At 26.1% G+C, this 7,520-nt stretch overlaps 1 protein-coding gene across 1 annotated transcript in view; it reads left to right on the top strand.

Moving 5' to 3' along the window:
- The first annotated feature begins 1,779 nt into the window (after positions 1–1,779).
- Positions 1,780–7,520, top strand: part of LOC119601001 (5-hydroxytryptamine receptor 1) — a 170,611-nt gene continuing 164,870 nt past the window's right edge. Inside the window, 1 exon segment of the mRNA XM_037951615.1 lies at positions 1,780–2,201. The gene's annotated coding sequence lies outside the window, so the exon portion shown is untranslated.

The raw sequence follows: 7,520 nt of genomic DNA, 5'->3' as shown, positions 1-7,520 counted from the left end.
GCCAGCTAGCGAAAGGTTCCAGTTAAATTTCTACCGTGCGCGCGTGAGGAAATACAATTGTAAAGCGGATATGCAAAATAAGGTTTTAAAATTTGTGTTTTTTCTTTTGTTTATTTAGACTTTACATACTGCATACAAACTCTTTAGTTGTGAAAGAAAAGGGTTTTCTCAATTTTTGGATTTCTTTTTTTTTCGTTACATTTACATATATAACATAAACAGCCTTTAAGGTGAAGTAAACGGTATTCGATTTGTTTGTTTATATTTGATATTGAGAGAGTGAGCGAAGTATATAAGACCCTAAAAAAAACACCGCGCCAAATGGAAAACAACCGTGGGAAAGAAATTTTAAGATTTTTCTTGCAATTTTGAAGAATTTTTAAATAATTGTGTTTAAAAGGAATTTTTTGTGTTAAAGTGTTAAAGAGTGAAATTTACTTGTTTTTTTTTATATTTAGAAAAAAATTTATAAAAATGAAAGAAAATTTAATTATAATTAAAAGAAACCAAGTACACGTTTAAAGATTTGTGTGGAAAGATTAATTTAAGGAAATCTTGTAAAATTTAAAAATTGATATTTTTGTGAAATAAAGAAATATTCAAGGGTAATAAATAATAGAAAAAATTAATAAGAGAAATAAATATTTTATTAAATTTAAAAAATTTTGAATAAAAAGAATGAGAAACAAATAAAAAAGAAACCAAAAAACTTTATTTTAAAACTAAATTATTAAAGCAAAAGATTTTTAAAACTAAATAATGTAAAATGAAGTAAATACTATGTTAATGTGAATGTTAAGTTAAAGTTGAAATTAAATTTGAATAAAAAGTTTTGCGAAGAAAGAATAAAAATTGGTGATTTGAAGAAAATAATACGAGAATACTGAAGTTAATAAAACAAATTTAAATTATTTATTTAAACCGCATAAATAATGATTTAAAAATATATAAAAAATTTATTTTTTAATAAAAATAATTACAAAAAATCTTAAAATATAAGTGAAAATTAACAAATCTTAAATTGAAGTAGCAACAGAAAGAAAAACAACTGAAAATTTGAAAAATTTATTAAAAAACAATAAATCAAAATATTGCGAGAATAAAAATTGTCGAACGTTTTGAAATCTTAAACAAATTCATGAAAAATTCATGAATTTAAAGAATAAAATAATAAAAACATAAAGAAAAATATAACAAAAATTATTAAAAGAGAATTAACATTTTAAGATTTTTTAATAAATGAAAGTATTCGATTTCAATACGAAAGAAGTGAAAATTGCAAAAAAAAAAAAAAAATTAAAACTCAAATACATAAATAACTAGAGAATAATATTCTTAAATAAAATTAAAGTTTAAAGGATTTCATGAATAAATTTTAAACAAAATTTATCTTTAACAAATAAAACTCAAATATATTTTTAAACAATCTCAAAAATATTTAAAAATATCCAAAATAGCCGGAATTAATTAAAATAAATATCAAACATGTAAACATAAACTAACACAAACTTTTCAAAAATTTTAAAAATATATACTTTCTATCAACAAAATTTTAAGAATAAAATTCATCTTCAAGAAAATATTAAAAAAAAAATAAACAACAATAATGTCAACAGCAATTAATGTTAAATTAGCAAGCTGCAGCAACAGAAAATACATTAACAACAACAATTGTAAATAAAATATTTTAAAATGTTTTTATAAAAATAAATTGAAAAAGCAAAAGAAATTTAACATAACCCACCTTTAATAATAAATAATTTTAATTTATTAAAAAAATCTACATGAAAATACTTTATAATAAAAAAAAATTAAATACGCGTTAAAAAAAAATCTTTAATTTATTTGACCTTTAAATAAGCATTAAGTAAAGAAAAATTTTAATAGTTAAAAAAAACCTTAGAAATGTGTTACTATTTGTGTCATTTAAATGTGTCATTTTATATGAAATAATCATTAATAATATTTAAGTAAAAAAAGAAAAAAATAAGAATATTTAAAATAAAAAAATTATAAATAATATAAAATTACAACACTAAAAATCGTTTTTAATTTTTTAAATTTCCCACAATTTAAACAGATTTTATATCCCCCCCAATTTAAAAGAAAACGTGTTTCAATTAAAATGCTTATTATTATGGGAATTATGCAAACAAACAACTCACAGCAACACACACACCTTTTAATATTATGTTAACTAGGTAAGTTTCTTTTTCCTACAAACTCACCACTTTCTTTACTTAATTATTAATTAACATTTTTATTTATTTACATTTCAAAATAAACATATTTTCCCAACGAAATGTCTACACCCAAAAAACAAAAATCATAAAACAATAATTCTTATCTAAAATATGCTAACTGCCTAGTTGGTGGCGCCTTATCTTTAGGTTATTTTCTTAATCTCACTGCTTTTATTCATTAAAAATACTGTGAGTATTAATGACGTTGAAAATTTAATTTAAACGTTTTGTATTGGAATTGGACATTAACATTATTTGTAAATTAATTAAAAAATTCGTTTGCCAGTTTGCCAAGTGTGTGTATATTTGAGTGTTTATGGTTTTAATCAAGCTTATCAAATTAAACTCAAATACAATAATGAACAAGAAGTAAAATGAAAAACTGAATAAAGAAAAATAATTTTAAATTAAATTCTATAAACTTATGTTGAACAATAGCAAAAAGTCAAAGTCAGATAGTCAGTGTATTTTAATGGGAAAGTTTTATACTTGCCTTTTTATGATAACTTAAATATCTCAAGACATAAAAGGGATATAAACTGAAGAAAAATAAACTTTGGCAACGAATTAAATAAAATAACAGAATTCACTTAGAAAAAATGCTTTTATATTGACAACATAGTGCCAAAAGAGTTTAGAGTGATTTTTTAAATATAGAGGTTTTCAAATTAAGCTGAGATTACTTTTTTTTTCTCGTAATTACTTGAAATATTAAGAATATATTAAGATTTGAAAATATAATTGCAATGAAAATATAAGTAGGAAATTATTGTCTGGCATGGCCGAGTATATGATACCCAACACTGAGTATTATTCGTTTATGCTTATGTTTATAACACACAAAAATATTGGTCTTATACCCACTTTAAAGAATGCCGATCGACTTAGAATTACTTTCTGAGTCTATTTAGGCATGTCCGTCCGTCTGTCCGGCTGGCTGGCTGTCCATGTAAACCCTGTTGCCAAGCTACAGCCCACAATTTTCAAGCTATTTTGATAAAATTTGGACCATAGGTGTATCTATTGAAAATGGTTGAAATCGGTTCATTATTTTACCTAGCCCTCCTACAACCTGACCTTCGGATTTGGGGTTTTTAACTCATAGCTACGTCAAATATACTACTATCTCTACAACTAAGCCTTGTATAGGCATAAATGACCATTTCGATTTTTGTAATGATCGGCCGTCGTTTGACCCTAGCCCCCATACAAACCCCCTTTAAAAAATATCTTTAACGTCCAAAAATTCACTTATTATAACCATTAGTATCGAAATGAATTGCAGCATAACTAACTTTTATATAAAAATACATTCCTCCTCCCATATAAAGCCTCTTTTAGAAGTTTAGTTTTTCATCAATAAATTGCTTCAATACATCGGAATTAAGGTAAAATTCAATATGTTGTAGGGTATCATATAGTCATATAGTCATCCATGTTGTAGGGTATCATATAGTCATCCATTTCCTACTTGTTTAAACCTTATTTATTTAAAAACAAGTAAGAGTGCTATATTCGGCTGTACCGAATCTTATATACCCTTCACCACAGTGTATTTAAAAAATATCAATTCTATAAAATTTTAATTTATTTCATTTTCCCGTTTACATCATTATTATAGCAATAGCAAAACGAACAACAGCAACGCTAAACGAAATAAACACAAAAAGAACAAAATACACAAGGCAGTGAAACCAACAGACATCCAAACATACGAAACGAAAAACACAAAAAAACAAAATACACAACGCAATGAAACCAACAGACACCCAAACATACGAAACTGAATGCACCAAAAAAACAAAAACAATATACACAAGGCAATGAAACATACGAAACGAAAAACTCAAAAAAAAAGCAAAAACAAAATACACAACGCTACGAAACCAACAGACATCCAATTTTCAGAGGTTGTCTCGGATTTTTTCTCATATCTCCGGTATTTATGGAACGATTTTGCTAATTTTAAATAGCGATCTTCTCGAAAGCATGTCTAACAGAATTATTGAAAATTCGGATCTCGCCGATATCTGGGGTCCTCTAAAAACTGATTTCAACAACATACAGATGGACAGACAGACAGAAGGACAGACAGGCAGACGGACATAGCTTAATGAACTCCGCTATCTATAAGGATCCAGAATATATATACTTTATGGGGTCGGAAAATTATATTATAGAAATTACAAACGGAATGACAAACTTACATATACCCTTCTCACGAAGGTGAAGGGTATAAAAACTTTATGTTGAACTTTATATTAATTCCGATGTATTTAAGCAATTTATTGATGAAAATTCTAAAAGAGGATTTATATGGAAGTTAGGGTCAAATATGGGCCGATCCTTATAATATGTGGAGGAGGAATATATTTTTATATACAGATTTGTTATGCCAATTTCGCGAATCGTGACTTTAAAACATTTTTAAAGATGATTTGTATGGGGTAGACCCTTGCCATTACTAAAATCGACAGCAGATTTTTGTAGAGATTAGTATATTTGACTTAAAGCTAAAAAGACTAAATCGGTATGTCCGGCTGTATAGTGGCTAAGTGAAATAATAGATCGATTTCAACCATTTTCAATAGTCTTCGTCTTTGTGCCGAAAAACTTATATGGTCCAAATCTTATCAAAACATCTTTAAAATTGGGGGCAGTAACTTACGCACCAGGTTTACATGGACAGGCAGTCAAACGGACGGGCCTGCCTTAATCGACTCAGAAAGTGATTCTTAGTCGATCGGTATACTCTAAGGTGTAGGTGTAGGACCAACATTTTTTATATGTACAATATTTTTGTGTAAAGGCTAGTTGGGTCCAGTTTTTGTCATTACTTCATACGTCATATTTTAACGTTCGAATTGAGAGTTTCGAATAAAATTCATTTTTTTTTTGCTAAAAATACGATTACTCATAAAAATACCACTTTTTACCAAAAATAAAATTTTTTACGAAAAATTAAATTTTGCTAAAAAATACGATTGTTTTTGCTAAAAATATGATTTTTTGCTAAAAATATGATTTTTACTAAAAATTTTTATTTTCGTTAAAACTGCGATTTTCACTAATAATAAATTTTTTCACTAAAAATACGATTTTCACTAAAATAAAATTATTTACTACAAATACTTTTATTTATTAAAAATTATTTAATTTTTTCAACAAAAATTTCAAATTTTTACTGAAAATGACATTTTTGAGAAAAAAAAAATATTTTTTTAAATCAAAAATTTTTTTTTTTTTCAATAAAATTACGTGGCCTCCGGTAGGTTAGTGGTTAGTGTTCTAGTCTGGTAGACCGGAGGTGGTGGGTTCGATTCCCACCTAAGGCACTGGTTAAGGAGCGCACAACAGGCCCGATAGAGGCCTAGGTGTATTTCTTCGGATTTGATGTATATACATCCTCCTTTCAAACTAACTAACTAACTAACTAACTAACTAACTAACTAACTAAATTACGTTTATTTTTTTATTTGTTTTACTAACTTTTCGCAAAAATCAATTTTTTCACTTTGAACCGATTTTTCACAAAAACTTCCAATGAAATCTGAAATCGAATTCACAAAAAAATTTATTTTTTTTTCTAAAAGCGATAACATTTCGAAATTTCTCAAAAATCCGAAATTTCACGCAAACACACACATTAAAAAAGTCTAAAAAGCTAAATAAAGAAAATTTTTTAATGTTATTTTTGGACTTTCAGAAAGAGTTAATCGATTGAAAAATATTGAGTTTTTATCATTACTTTGGAAAATATTCTTATACAGTTTTTTTTTTAAATTATAGAGAAGTGAGGGAAAATGATTTACAAAATTATCCTTTATATGTTACTGGCAATCACAAATTTCTAAGAAATTTTTATAATAACAAACAACAATAGTTTATTGTAAAAACTTTAAGTTTATTGTGATTTAACTTGTTCTTTTTTGCTGCTGGTCTATTTATCATTAGTTAAGGAATAAATTAGGTTCTTCTAAGCTAATAAAAATGTGATTTAAAATAACCTTTTTCATTTGCTTTATTAAGCCTTTGTACAAGTTGTTGATACATGTTGAAATGTGTAAATATATGTACATATGTATGTACTATGTGTTGATATGTAGAGATTATATTTTATAAATATATTCGTCTATTATATATCTGTCTGGCTGTCTGTCTACATTATCGTTGATGTAGAATAAAATTGAGCATAAAACAAATATTTCAATATTGTTGTTGTCGATTTGTTTTAATTTATTAGATTATCAATATATTTGTATGTATTTATGTATGGCTAGATGTTTTTATATGGCTTTATTGTTCATAGCCATTCGTCCTGTTTTTTGATGTGGAAGAAACCAAACAATTTATAGTTTTGATATGTCTTTATTAGATGGAAAGGTTGAATAACCGCTTATTGTTAGGTTGCTATTTCAATGCGTGAATGTTAGAGAATATAATGCATAATTTTATACAGAAATATTTTTTTAAACTAATAAAATTTATTAAGGATTAAAAAAATACAAAAACTATTAATATAATGTTTTTCAAATAATTTCATTTGTTATGGTCTTAAGTTGCCTGTATCTGTTATAGAAAAAGGCTTTAAGTAAACAAGAAACAAATTAATGTGATGACATTTCAACAAGTGATAAAAAGCTATTATTGCCAGTAATGAACTTCATTCATTAACATGTTTTCAGGTCGAACCACTTCATTGTTTTTAATGTATTTTCTTTATCTATTTTTATATTATAAACAATACACAAAGGAAATGTAGCCCTTTATCCCACCAAAAACCTCATTTTGATTGAGATTGGTTTTCCTTCTTCACACTTTTCTTAATTTACTCTGAATGTATCTTATGAAGTTCCTTTTGTAAAATCATTTTTTCTGTTTTACTTTTTGTAACAATCTTCTCTTATTTACCACTAGATGTTGTTGATGTTTTGTGGTTGCCACCACAATGTCTCAACAATTTTCGAACAAATTACTCTAGTGGTTGTTGCGTTCCTTTTAGCTTTTTGAATATTTAAGTATCACGACAATTGCAATTTAAGCTTTGTTTTGTAGACTGTTTGGGAAAGAAATTTGTTGGGGTTGAGAAAGGAGGAAACTAAAGAAACTACATTTTTGATCAGTAATTGTTCATTTAAATGTCCTTGGGGGTTAATTTCAAAAATATGAAATATGAACAAAACAATACAAAAATTGTGGTATTTAGTTACGGCTTCCAACTAACTAACTTACTTACTAACTAACTAACTAACTAACTAACTAACTAACTAACTAACT

Source organism: Lucilia sericata, unplaced genomic scaffold (assembly GCF_015586225.1).
Source record: "Lucilia sericata isolate MDLA Ls3-8-SP2 unplaced genomic scaffold, ASM1558622v1 Contig000134F_arrow, whole genome shotgun sequence".
Taxonomy (NCBI): Eukaryota; Metazoa; Arthropoda; class Insecta; order Diptera; family Calliphoridae; genus Lucilia; species Lucilia sericata.
The sequence above is the reverse complement of the archived record's forward strand: the minus strand, read 5'-3'. Positions and strand labels throughout refer to the sequence as shown.